Here is a 13226-nt window from a genome sequence, read left to right as displayed (position 1 = left end):
TCGACATTCACGGTTCTGGTCTGGCTTCATATCCCGTGAACGGCGTAACACAAGACAACTTTAACCTGGCTTGAATTAGCCTCAACAAGCCGCAAGTGGAAGTTGGCGTTAGTTCTAACCAGGCTTAACCAGGTAAGCACCGCTTTAATTAGCGAGTTTGGTGGAATACCCCTCTGGTGGGAACTGTAATAGTTCAAAGAAACGCTAATTGTTAAAGTAAACTGAGTAGCTAATTATATTGGTAGCATGGTAGCAACAGCCACGCATACCCAGCTTGTTTACAATGTTTACTAAAATAATAAATCAAGAAAGAAGTTCAGTTATTTTCTCATAGATTTCCAATCAATCAAACTTCTTTTTGCAACCGGAGGAGTCGGCCCCCTGATGGCCAGTAGTGAGAATGCAAGTTTAAGGCAGTTCTGCATTGCCTTCATATATCAGAACCAGAGGTTGCCGCCTGCTCAGGATCAGTGCACAGTGTTGGGTAAGAAGGTGTTTGTATGCGCAGTTCTGGAGAAATCTGCAACATTACACCAGGCCGAGCATTCGTCCATGTTTGCAGGGGCACTTCACAACTGCACGTAATCAGGAATACCTCTGAAAAAGTTTTGGTTTGTCTGCTGTGAGGGAAAAGAGACAGAGGTGCATGTTAATCCACTCCGATTACCACCGCTCACTTTGAAATGAGATGGATCAAAGCTTTAACTGCGCTTTGCTTAACTCTCCATCACCACTAAGCAGCAAAACATTGCTCTCTCTCCTATGCGTAAAACTCCCTCAACATCATTTGAAGTAGCGTTCAGGACCAAGAGGCACAACAGGAAACCACGCATGCAGCGGTGGCAACATATTATCATGTTGTCAGCGTGCAGGCACTCTATAAGAACTCGTTTGTCTCTGCGCCGGGAGCCGTCATCTTCCCCAAGACGCGCCGTGTAAAGCGGATACTAACTCAAATGATTGTCTCCCTACAAGCTCTGACAAGTTCATTTGGGTATAATTACTAGCCCCGCTCAGGTATTCCGTCGACATTTGTCACCAAGACACCCGCATTACCTGATGAGATTAATTTGTCATATTTCTTGTGTTAAATATTTTCTCTTCCTGTAAGTGATCTAATCCTCACAGCTCAGCTGGCAGGATGGCAGCACAGGGCCTTTCCTTTTTTACCTGCAGAGCCATAGTGTTTCGTGTAGGGGAGGTGGGGGGGGGGCGACCTCCAGGCTTATTTGTGCGAGTGGTCCCTGCACCCGTAGATAACGTCATTTAGCAGGACCCCGGAGACCGGCCCCTCCACTCCTGTTTAGAACTGACACCGGGCAGACGGATTTAGCTCCGCTGCCCTGACTCTGCACCACTTACTATGGGCCATTGCAGTCTCCATTAAGAGAATCGCTTCCTAATGAACCCTCTTCCTCAGGAGAAAGTGATTAATAGGAGTGGCCATCTAGGATTACATTACCCAGCAACACTCCTCTCCGCAAAACGAGGAGGCACACACAGGAATATAAAGAGAGTCGAGCGCTAGCAATGCTAAAAAGAAGTCATCCTCCGTTGCCAGGGAAGCAGTGGCGGTTTTTAGCTGAAACAAGCGAGTGTCTGCACACACTATCACAGCTATGTATGTCCTATTTCAGCTTCATTCATGTCGTGGCAAGTTATCTGGCGGTAGCTATTTACTAATCCTTTGATTCATAGTGTCCGTTTGAAGTCTTAAAAACCACACACATCTCAATAGCGATCACATGAGACTTCAAGCACAGAGGAGATAAAGGGATTATGTTGGAAAGGATCATCAGGTCCTTTTGAATCGATTTTGCTTTCACTAAATAAGCTGCTGGGCCTCAAAACGAACCAAATGCTGCATCCTGTGGAGTCTAGTATTGTACCGTGGAACTCTGTAACAAAGGAAATCATCAGACAAAGCCACGGGAGCCATATGTTGGTGACAACGGGATGCCATTTCCACTGCCACCACCTCCCTAGGGCGAAACTCATGCCAGACTCAGCAGCGTGTTGACTCCATTTTGCCTTAACATATGGCAGAGCAATGGATGGGGAAGATCATGTGTTGCACAGGGGAGAGTTTTGACAGTCGCACAGCTCCATTGGCTCTGAGGAGCATTTGCTGGCAATAACACAGACGAGGATCAGGAAAAAGTCTCCCTAGGGATCAACACCACGCTGTGGCGGAAAGCTGTTTTCTACAGTGTTAATCTACTGATCTATGACTTGAACACAAGCCCCGTAAACCCTCTAAGGCCAAAAGGTTACAAGTCATTTAGAGGTGTGAGGTAGCAATGATGTGGCTCGCTGGTAAACTTTGGCGACCCTCGGTGCTGCGATCGCCCAGAGACACACAGGAAATCAGTGAAAACCTTTTGACCCCCGTGTACACCTCCATGGCCAGTTTCATAAAAAGACACAACATAAGAGGATATAGACAGCCTGGATTCTTGACACCCTTGATCAGGTTGTGAGAAAAGCAGCGAAGAGTACTCAAAAGCGGCTCCAGAGCACAGCTGAAGCTGATTACTGTGACCTCCGGGGCTTTTCAAGCTCATCCGAGCAGACTGGCACCCGCCACTCACTCCTCAGCTCCGGCACTGCAGGACGCCACATGGAAAACTTGTCGCCGCCGTCTAATTCATCAGCGACCTTTAGCCTGTGCGAATGAACAGCTTGTGGTGGACCTCATATTAGACACACCTGTTGGTTGCCTCCCAGGGTGAGTCATGAGGGTCACACGGGCTGAGACTGACGGGGACGAGGAACAGCAGTCCCTTTGTTCGCACTTAATTTTCTGGTCAGTTGGCATTTGTTCTCTGATTAGCTCATTATGGTATTCAACGAGCGGCAGGCGGCGCACCCGGCTAACGTGATGGAGCGCACCGGGCCACGAATAATAGCTGCTATCACAGATGTGCGGTACAGACATTCTGCAGCATAATGAACTACAAATGATGATGACGCCGATGACGCTAATTAGACCCTTTCTCATACATACATGTTTGCCTACAGAGAGGAACGAGCAAATGAGCTGTTGCACTCGGCAGGAAATGGTTTTCTGACAAGGGGAGTGACTTAATCTCTAACGGTGGTTTATGGGGTTATGGGAGTTATTGCATGGCTGCATGCTGTATTAATGCACTCTTCCTCCCTTCCCTCCTGACCCCTCACCGCAACACACACAAGCCCTCATTAGTTTTAGTCAAGTATAAATCCACGCACCACGACTCTGTCATCCTGTGGAGTCATTCGGTAGCCTCAAAGGAAACATTAAGTAATTGTCAATCCAGAACAGGGCTCGGCCATCTTGACAACATCACTTTCTGCTTTTCGATTTGGAAGCAGCGCTTTACGACCGCAGAAAACTGTCAAGGAAAGCTATAAACAACGCCTCATTGCACTGAATGTTTTGTTTTAGCAGCTTATGTCCACATCGAAAAGCCAGCGAGCTTGAACCGGGACTAGAAATATGGATCGATTGAGGGTCCTAATCAAATGCAGTCAATCCATATGTGATCGATTGGGACCGAGCTGCTGTATGAGAGCTGCTGGGAGAGTGCTAGACGAGTCACAACAGCAGATCCGTCCTTGGATGCGGTGTGGACAGAATGAACGATTTCAGTTTGACCTCCAGTGGTTCTGGCGGAGTGAATGTGCTCTGCTTTGTCACGAATGCAACCCAAAGTCATCCAAGAATGTTGAATGTTTTCTCTTTGACACTTCACCAAGAGCTTAGCAGTGGAAATATAGATATCCCTCTGCAAATCCTTAAATGACAGTTACTCCTCCTCTCCAAAGTGAAGTTAATCCCCTCCTCTTGGCCCACTGGTTGCTGTCTGGTACATATTAGCACTGCCTGATCAGCAGCACAGGTGCCTGCTGCTGCTGCTGCTCCAGAATCTGAATGAAAGTCCGCTTTTATCCACCAAGTAGGTTACGTAAACTGAGAAGCTGCTCTTCAAAGATAATTCGTTTTTGAGCGTATTAAGGACTCTGGTGATGATAATATGAAAGAAAAAACAAGTTGTGTTCAGAGGAATACATAATAGCTGCCAACATATATGGGTTTGCAAAGAAAACCAAATTATTTTTGGCAGATATTACTTTTAAGAAAAATCTGGTAAAAGATAGGAAACATTTCTGCCATAATAAACATTATACAATAGGCTGATTTCTTTTAACCTGTTCACGGCAATTTGTTTTCATTAAATCATACTCATCAGCTTGATGCTGCATGTTCAGTCCTTGAATACTTTTATGTTATTACAGATCGTTCAAATGGTTCTAATGGTACAATAACAGGGAGGGAGTGTGTGTGTGCAATGATTTGACTCATTCGCAGTGTTGACAGGTTTATGACACATTATTGATTTTATTCTCTTTGTACATCAGAGATCATAATTCGGTGATCAGCTTAATACAACACCATTTATGTTAATCTGATTCAATTCAGATTTCTCCTCCAAATTAAAGAGTAACTTCACCTTTAGAGTAGTCTGGGATTCTCTCACCTCCACATGTTTGTGGTTAGTTGTCCACTGTCTGCCTGATTCCATGTTACGCCTTACCCACTCTCAGGACTTACACTTCACGACTCTGGTTCAAATAGCTGGACATAAATGCCTTTTATCTGTCTTCCATAATGTTGTGTTCAGTCAATTTAATTCAATTTTGTGTTAAATCCCCCTTGAAAATGGGACATAACAGACCCAACTAAGCGATGATGAAATCCGTTGCCAACTAATTTGATCATCGATTTGAATCTACTTCATTGATCAGTTGTTGTCGCCTGTTTAGCCAGCCACCTAGTTTTGTTGTGGCCCCTAGGTCTGGGGCCCCAGGGCAGGTGGTCTGCTTTATAATTCAGCCTTGGGTTGGACCTAAGATTGTCCTCAGAACCGTTATGTAAAAAGTGAACACATAACATGCATGTTCAAATAAAATGTTAAAAATGCCGTTGCATGTATTTAATGGCATGTATGCATGTAAGGGGTTTATAGGGCCCAATGTCCATTCGTCTTTACATCCCCGGGGAGTAGCAGCTCTTGCTGCCACGGTAACTACCACAAGGGGCAAACACAAGCCACATTCTACACACTTGGACTGTGCACATATGGACAACCTTTCACCTCCAGCTTGTACACTGTCTGAAATACAAGCAGTGAGAGAGGTGAGGACAACAGAAGGATGAATCTCACATTTAATCTGTGCACACAGCCCTGTGTAGTGCATTCATCTTAGGGCAGTGCCAACACATAGCTCAGTGACCCCTCTTCCCCTCTCTACTCTCAAACAGTAAATTATTACTGTCCATTGCATAATTACAAGCTAAGTGCAGGTTACTCCAGCCTGCATGCACTTATCAAGCAGACAAGCGCTGTCAAAGTTGGGTTATGCGGAGTGTGTGCACAGTCGTATTTCTGGGGAGAAAAAATGTCTGCTTAAGAGTAACATTGTGTTGGATGGTGGGATCAGATTTACTAATCAGGCGGCAGCGAGGGAGCATTGTGTGGTGAAACGAGAAAAAAAGGGGGTGGGACAGGAAGGATTAAAAGAATAAGCTGAAATGTGATCAAATATAAGGAAAGAGATGAGATGGAATGGGAGCGCGTAGATGAGGAGAAAACAGAAGGTTGTATTTGTAAAGACTTTCTGACAGCAGCTTATAGGACAGGGTAATAAATCAGAAGTCACCCTGCAAGTCCCCTCTATCAGAAGTCTTTTCTACATGGCCAACTTTGCATTGATGGGGGAGCCAAGCATGGAGCAGAGCTGAGAGTCTCATGATGGGATGGCAGCGCTGCGGTTGTGAGATGACTGATAGGATGAGCTCCCTCAAGCACTCATGTTACACCTCAGTGGGTGGTGTTGACTCGCTGGCAGAGGCGGTGCTACGCTGCTGTACAGCTCGGTGCAAAAGGTGTACACGGACGGCTGAAACAGAAGCACGGTCCAGCACGTAGGCTGCTTTTGTACCTGGTGCTGTAACTTTCGGTGTTTTTATGCCCCACGCCGCAGAGGATGGAACAAAGATTAAAGTGATAACCATAGCCATTGGGACGCAGGGGGGGGGGACAAACAGTCAGAAAGCATAAAAAAAATAGCTTTCTGCTGAAAGAGCAAAGGCGCGGAGACAGCTGAGGGACTGTGAGGATTCAGATGCATTTTGATCGGCCACAAAGTCGCAGAAATCCTCTAACGAGCTCAGCAAGCCGAGCCTGCGGACCGTTTCAACCATTTTTGAACGAGCAACGTCACTGGCTGTCGGCGTGCTGATGGAAACAAAAGGCAATGAACTGGAGACGCTTTTTCTGTGAGCCAACACAACAATTTGTGTGACATTTTCGACCAGTTGCAGATGGTCACCAGTGGATACTGGTGTCTGTGTGTGTGTGTGTGTGTGTGTGTGTGTGTGTGTGTGTGTGTGTGTGTGTGTGTGTGTGTGTGTGTGTGTTGTGTGTGTGAATTAGATTATTTCAATCAGTGAGCTCTTCTCACAGCTGAGCATGTAGCCAATATGGCACTTTTCGTGTTCTCTAAAAAGACCTGCTGAATTTATTTCCACATGCAACTCCACTAATTCCTATGACAGCATCTTTTAAAAACACAGCTCCCATAGTGCTTTGCAATTAATGATTTAATCACCAAATCAGTGATTCCCTCAGTCCTCGAGAGGTCTTGAGTGGAACACCCAGCTCAATGGTGCATATTTTGAGTGTGATTTAATTCAGAAGAAATGATCGCAAGCAACAGTGTGGAAGGATGACTATGGCATCCAAATCATAGTTTCACCCTCATCCCTATTATGTCACTGCACTTCTACAATGCCATGAAAGGCTAGATAAAGCAATCACTTGCATAACAATATCTCCTCGTATGGACATGGAAACAAGTGAGAACACAAATAACTAGTTGGCGTGGATATTATATTATGTGTTGTGATTGAATCTTGGGATCTCGTCTTACCTTCCGATGAGAAAGCTTTGACTGTTGCAGTCGCAGAGCAGTGGGGATTTAGAGCAGGGCTCATGTATCCATGTCCAACTACTGCCCCCTGCAGTATGCAACAGGGACTTCTAGCATAGTGATTGCATGTTTCAGTTTTGTAGTTGAAGCCAAATTAATTGCGTAGATCTGAAATTATCTTTCCTTTATTAATGAGTAATTTATTAATAATGATAAAAATAATTGCAAAGTTTGCCTTGGGTTATAGCTCATAAGGCTGCATGGGGCTTTGTTACATGTAAACAGATGTTTTTGTCAGGAATCAGTATTCTGATTTTTTATTAAATGTCATTTGAGACTCTGCCACTCCCTCCTGTAACCCCGGTTCCCTGTCCAGGTCTGCATCACCCACTAACCCGCCTGCTTCCCATTACTTCTGATTACATCCAGCCTCATACACTGGCTTGTTTCGTTAGCTGGCTAGCTTTGAAGACAACTTAAACCAAGACAACTAATAGTGCGTCCCTGTGTTGATTGTTAATTTATTTCATACTACTTGCTGCACTATATCACGGCTGTGTGTCTGACTTTCAGTGGGCAAAACGTTCTTTCCAAAGAATGTGTGTGAAGTCTATCCTTCTCCTTGGATCCAACAACGTGGGTGAGGGAGGTGTGGGTGACGGTGAACCGGTGTCCTCACCTCTGTTTTTTCTCTGTTCACTTGTGAGCAATGCATCACATCTGAAGGATTTGGTTTGAATCGCTCTTGAAAATAAATGCTGCCGACATATTCTGTAACACTGGAATGACTAATAACTTCTGTTTCACCGCATCTTTAGAGGTGTTAAATTCCACATTTAGAGCGGCAGCTGCTCAAGATCTTCTATTCCGTATGGCTACAGAAAGGCTTTGGATGCAGCAAAAACTGTTAGACGACCTGATAAGATATCAGTCCTATTAGTAGATATATTTAAACCCTGCTCATGTAATCCATAGTTCATTGGTGTGAATTTGTTTCTCTGGTAAAAAAAAAAAAGTCCTATGATACCACAGAGCTCTTTACTGCTTCATAGACATCTCACACCTTGTTATGTGTATTTGAGCAGATGACTTCTGCTCGAAATAGCAGCCCTATCGCAGGCTGTGAATCTTGAGATCATGACCAGCATTTTTCACGACTGGCAAGAAAAGCATCCCTGCTGAGAACTCCAACTCCCTCCGTGTGTAGGTTCACTTTTGATGATCGAGATAATAAGAGCGGGTCTGTAAAGCCAGCGCCTCCTATTTGTGTGTTGATTGTATTGCTGTCGTCTTGTGTTTAGTTTTATCTTGTGGCGTGTTAAGTGTTATCCAAGAGGACCACAAAGGAAATAAGTCTTGCTTCAGTCTGTTTTCATTCTCTGTGATTATTAACGTATGTAACGACTGCATTCAAATTTAATCAGTCAATTCACTATAACACAGAATCCCTGAGAGCACGTGTTCTTTCACACCTTACATTTGAATCATATACTGTTACATTGGGGTCTTGGTAGACTATGTGATAATAATACATTCTAAAACGTCAAATATTTTCCCTGAGATGTCCCTCCCTCTGGAGAGGCAGAAGTTGGCATTGTGAGAAAAACTTTTTAAGCAAGTTAGAATGTTAAATGACCAGTGCAGGGTTGATCTCAATCCAATCAAAATGCTGTGTTTTCATTCCCATAAGAAGCAAGCAGAGCGTGCCGGCAGAGAAAAGAAGAAAAAAAAAGAAAAAAGAAAAAAAGGGAGCATTGGGTTGGAAGCCGCCATGGTGATTGTTGTCTTGATTTGCTTGTGGCCACCTGAGTCAGCGTTCGTCACAGCGCATTTCGTTACGGACTCAGTCGAATTTATCTCGCCCCGTAAACTTTTTCAAATGCCGTTGGAGGAGAGAGCGGGCCCTGTGGTGCATACTATCATGGCCTGGGTGCCCAAAAGATAATATTCAGACCAAGCTCAAGGGACAAAGATAGAACACCGGCATTAATATTTCATGAGGGGAAAGCCATTTTCTTTGGATTATCAAATGTGTTCTTATTTTGCTGTGGCATTTGATAGAACGCTATAAAAACTGTAGCTGCTGTGCATAAAAATACCCGCCTCTAGTGTGTATCTTAATTACTGAGTGAATATATTACTCTGCTGCTGTTAGAAGTATTCAGGGGATAGATTATGACCCTTACTCCCGTTAAAAAAATGTCCTTACATGGCCAGGGGCATCACTGCTCCTCTGTGGGAAAGATTTAACACTCAGATGGATCACTTAATCACATTGATGAATTCATCTATTGATTAAACTGTGAAATGTTCCCACGGACGCAAGATTGTTTTTATCCCTAAAGCAAGTTAGACTCAACTTTAGGTCACATCAACAGCTCAGCAACAATGTCAAAAAGGAGTTTAACTTGCTGATTGCAGCGTTTTTAATGTTACCTCTGCTGAAAACTTGATGTCAGAAGTTAGATTGATGACATCTTTGTTGTTTAAAGTGTTGCGTAGGTGTGTGACTGCGATGTTTATTGCTTCTAGGTGCTGAGGGAGGGAGCCAGTTTATTGGCCATCACTGGTAACAGTATTACATTCCATTTGCATTCTAATTTTGTACAAATCCACTGCTTGTTCAATGGGCCTTAGTGAGATGGATGCACAGGTTTATAATAAACAGGGGACATCATTATGCAAATGAAGGAAATATTACACCCAGGAGTCATAAAAATGTCTTTGATGTGTGTGGTGGGTGGCGGAGTCCCGAGAAAAAAAAGTGCGGCACAACATGCTCATTGCCTTACGCAAATGTCATTATAGTCAGATTAGAAGGCGAGGGGGACCGAGGGTAGTGAAGCAGTCACTGGCTTGGATAGCAGACTGATGGGTTTGGCATGGGGAGTCTGTCTGCAGCACAGCATCGGCTGCTGATTGCACAGAAGATGTACATGGCTTTTAATAATCAGATTTACTGGGCACAAAGCCGCTCTAATTGGTTTTACATTTTTTGCTAATTGGCATTTATGGAGATTTGCTCGGTGTTAAGGAGGGACGGCGAGGACAGGCGGGTTAGCGCGTTGCTACACCCGCGGAAGTCCGTCAGCTCGGTCGCTGTCATCCATTAAGTCCTCCGTGGCCAAATAAATAAATAAGAATGGCCAAACACGGTGGGAGAGACACAGTGGTACTTAGTAACACACCCCTTGTTGGTATTCAAAGGGAGAAGTGTCCATTAAGGTTAATTTTGAGTCTCTCCCCAGAGCTAGCTTAATGGACAGGCGCTCTAGCAGCCGCTGGCTCAGAGTCCCAGACTAAACTGAGCTCTGATGCAAACACACGGCTGTGTGAGGAACTTAATCTGCATCAAACAGTGTGCATGAAAGCCGTCTGAAGGAGCCTCCTAAGACTTTGCACCCTGGGGAAGGCACGGCGTCACTTTTAGTGGCTTTTTACAGTGCACCATATTATAGTCACACTTCACGACAACAAACAGGCGAAGCTAACCTCAACACAGACTGCTTATTCACCGCCCGTATTAAAACTATCAGTCATGTTGTCATTGTTTCCCTTGAACACATTCATCTTCGCGGTCACAGTTGAATTGGGCTATATTAGTCTTTATTTTAGGCCACCGTGTTCGTGTTGTATTCATACATCTCTTTATAAGCAGTGTGGGCCCGAGGCCGGCTCGCTCGGCAGTACGGGTGTGATGAATGGCTGCCAGGGGCTGGCACTGCCTTCTGATGGATGGGGGGAGGGGGGGAAATGCTAATAGCCTATTGTTTTAAGGCCTTCGCCCGCCGTAACTTATAGCATTGTGAAAGCCTTTCACTGCAACCCCATCAATTTATCACAACCCAAAAGTTCAGAGTCAAAAAAGGAAAAGGGAATAGGGAGAAGGGCTGCTGGGTGATTTAAAGCCAAATGTGCAGCCAGAGAGCCGGCAGAGTGAAGTAGAAGGTGCTGGAATGCCTGACGCGCCATATGTTTCATGGCATACGTTAGCAGATCATACAGCTTGCTCTTGTAAAGTGGATATTTTTCTTTATGGTGTGCAGAGCGCCTAGTTAATGAAACATCTGTGCTGATGGCTGTGGATGATAACTCAGTGGATATAGCATCAGGAAAAACCTAGCCTACAGTTTATATTCTCTCTGAGGTAAAATCCCGATTTTTCTCTGTGAGTTGCAGCTTGTACATTAGCCTCAGAGAAAGAGGAGCAGACTGTGTAGGAAGTGGATTTCAACCGTTGAGTTGACACCTCTTCATTTCCAGTGTGAGTGTTGTACCTGCAAGCGAGAGAAGAGGTCTCTCTGTCCTTGGCAGGCCTCCCTGCAACATTTGAGTGGCAGTATTGATCCCACCTATTTTTCAACTCTAATTTTGGCAGCTTTGGACACCGACCCACAGACTTGAAGGTTCAAGGGATATTTGAAGCATGGTTTTGCGTCACCACAGAAACTCATTTAAACCATCAACCTAAAACTAATGCACCTAAAGGCGACAGTCAACGCAATGTCACACTTAACACATGGTTGTGTCCTGAGCAATACACCTGCCGTGGCATATTGGGTATGGGTGCAAAAGCTCAGGTGGACTTCGAAGGAGAGCTGTACCCAGCATGCCATTTGGCAGGTTTTCAACAGCTAATCCTAAAATCAGCATCTCTGGTAAGAGCTGTGGTCTCATCCGACCTTTCCTTGTCATTACAGAGAAAAGATGTGTGATGGCTCTTGAAGGTTAATCTTTATACTTCTGTTCTACTTCTTAGCTTTCATGAAATTGGAATGGCTGTCTGGCAAGCTATCAGTATGTGCAGGCCCGTTCAGCTGGCCGTGCCACACTTGGTGATCTGTGACATCTTAACTTCATTTTCAATTTCCCACATTTTCCACCCCAAAAAAGTGAGAAAAGATACAGTAATATATAGAAAGTGTCTGCTTCCGCCAATTGTATCTCTTTGGAGCCGCAGCAGTATCAGTGACTAACCGGCACCAAATCCATTTCAGGGGTAAATTGTTTCACAGCTTTCCATTTTGTAAGACAATATGCTCCCTTAGTCCTCCTAAATGTATCCCCTCCTCAACCTCTCCCTTTCACCTCCTTACCGATTTTTTTTATTTATTTTCCTCCTTAATCTTCTGCACTCAGATCCGGGCAGATCAACTCTCTTCATGGAGTTTCTAACCAGGAATAACAAGGAACATGATATGAGGCATCAAAAACATGATTTGTGATGAAAAAACATGTTTTCTCTGTCTCTCTCTCTCTCTCTCTCTCCTGGTACGGACTCTGTGTCTGTTGGAATTTAAGACCTTGAATCTCTACAAGAATGAATGCAAACACAGATAATAACCGGGGAAATCCATTCGGTGGAGCAGCTGTGACCCTTGATTTTCTCCGGGACCCTGCAGTAATCTCTTGCCAGAGGACAGCACTGACAAAGTATGATGTGTACACCCTCCCTGCATGCAAGATATCGCAAATAACTGGTGATGTGATTTAGTAATGTAGGCATTAGCCTTTATATTATTCTGCATTTTCAGACAGCACCAAAGATGATTTTTCTAACCATTGGTGACGTAATCTTGAGTATATTATCTTCGAGGAAAAGTCTTTGGGTTCTTTCTCCTTTTTAAACAAACGTAGCTGAGGAAGGTGCTCGATCTTAATGTTTGCTTGAAGCCCCGGTCACAAGAAATTGGCTCCAAACGTCCTTGTAAAAGTGCATCCAGCTTGTATTTTTGAAATCTTCTTGTTTTCTCGAAGATGCTTCTGCATAGTTAGAAAAGAGACAGATTGAGCTGCAAATCTGAGCTGTTGGATGGAGTGTTTGCTTTTCTGATTCAATTGTTGAGTATATTGCAACAGTGTTATTTGGAGTCAAAGCTGAGTGCACCAAGCCAGACAGCAGCGTTAGCCCTCAGTGCCTGTAGCCCCACCAAGGTAAATAATCACCAGCTGCCACTGGTGGACTGTGCAACACAACTAAGCCACGACAGCTTCCTTTCTCTAAGACTTTACAGCCCTCGTTGCGCTGCTAAGGCTGTTCTCTGTCGGTCGACTGCATGAATTTGCATGTCACACTTATGTATATATTTTAACAAAGATTTTCTTCAGCTGCACCAGCGGCAGCAAATTAACCGAAACAAATTTCTCTGACACATTTTTGTCATTTGAATAGCAGACATGACCTGATTTTGATACCAAAATCTATCTGCCAGATTGCAGAGATATCATTCAGGGTCTTCAGAGGGTGAATC

Source organism: Eutrigla gurnardus (genome assembly GCF_963514095.1).
Source record: "Eutrigla gurnardus genome assembly, chromosome: 17".
Taxonomy (NCBI): Eukaryota; Metazoa; Chordata; class Actinopteri; order Perciformes; family Triglidae; genus Eutrigla; species Eutrigla gurnardus.
This window is presented reverse-complemented; position numbering follows the sequence as displayed.